The 1,265-nt window shown below is 32.6% G+C and overlaps 1 non-coding gene across 1 annotated transcript; it reads left to right on the forward strand.

The window, feature by feature from the left end:
• The first annotated feature begins 444 nt into the window (after positions 1-444).
• On the forward strand, positions 445-516 carry TRNAP-CGG (transfer RNA proline (anticodon CGG)). The gene has a single exon. It is a non-coding gene; the product is annotated as a tRNA-Pro (tRNA).
• Positions 517-1,265: the final 749 nt, after the last annotated feature.

The following is a 1,265-nucleotide window of genomic DNA, read 5'->3' on the forward strand; positions in this document are numbered from 1 at the left end:
TTTAGTTGTACTACAAATAAGAGCATACTTATTAAAATTTCAACCGTATTGTGGTATATCCGGAAAACTGCAAGTTCTCTTCTGTCTAAATAGCTTTGAATGTTTTAAAAGAATAGTCTCACTTTGAAACACAAAAAGTTTAAAAATGAAATTGCAAGGTATTCTTTTGCCTTTCTTCTGTGTCTGGAAGCATGATTTGTACATTGCATATGACAAGACTATAGCTTCGTCCATGAGAGAAGTCCAAACTCTGTAGGCACTCACAAATCTTGTCCCTGCACTTTTCCTATATGCATACCTTAGAAAACTATCTACTGGACCATAAGGAAATATTTTATTTATTCTACAAATTAATTTTTACATAAATGTATATGGTGTTTTAAAAACAAAAAGCTATTTTCTTAAAATCAATTGAAAAATCCAAAGAAAAATATTCAGGTAGGTGGTTCGTTGGTCTAGGGGTATGATTCTCGCTTCGGGTGCGAGAGGTCCCGGGTTCAAATCCCGGACGAGCCCAAATTTTCAGATTATTTGAAATGGTTCTATTATCTAATTGTAGTCAATTTCCTGAGTGAATTTCAACTGAATGTTGTTTTTTCAAAACTCTCAAAATAGATTGTATTTACTAATTTGCACAATTGAATTTTGTTTTTTGTCAAACTGCTAAAATTATTTGTAAGTACTTATCTGCACACAGCATGTGACATGTCTTGGGTTTTATCCATCAGAAAAACTCCTCTGGGCATCATAAAACTTTGCACAGCAATTTTCAAGCAAGTATACTTAGAATATTATTGACTATTAGGAAATATTTTATTTATGCTAATATTTCCTCCTTGTACACATTAGTGACTGCTTTAAAATAATTTAATTTTCACATAAAATTGGTTAACATATCAAATAAAACATGCTTACTTGACGCTTCTATGATTTTCATTTTGGGCGCGACAGGTCCCTGGTTCAATTCCCTGATGAGCCCTCTCTTTCTTTTTACAGTGCATCTCATGGTTTATATATATCTGATTTTCTCAATTGGCTAAGTCAATAGCATCAACTGAGTTTTGTTTTTGCCATACTCCCAATAGAATTTGTACATACTTATGAATCTTGCCTTCATCATTTTCCTATTGCCTTTCTTCTATTTATGCATGATTTACACATAGCTTTTTACAAGTCTTGGGTTTTATCGATCAGACAAGTCCAAACTCTGTTGCCATTTTTATATCTTGTCACTGCACTTTCCAAATAAGCACACATAGAAAACT

Source organism: Taudactylus pleione, unplaced genomic scaffold (genome assembly GCF_031769625.1).
Source record: "Taudactylus pleione unplaced genomic scaffold, aTauple2 ptg000317l, whole genome shotgun sequence".
Taxonomy (NCBI): Eukaryota; Metazoa; Chordata; class Amphibia; order Anura; family Myobatrachidae; genus Taudactylus; species Taudactylus pleione.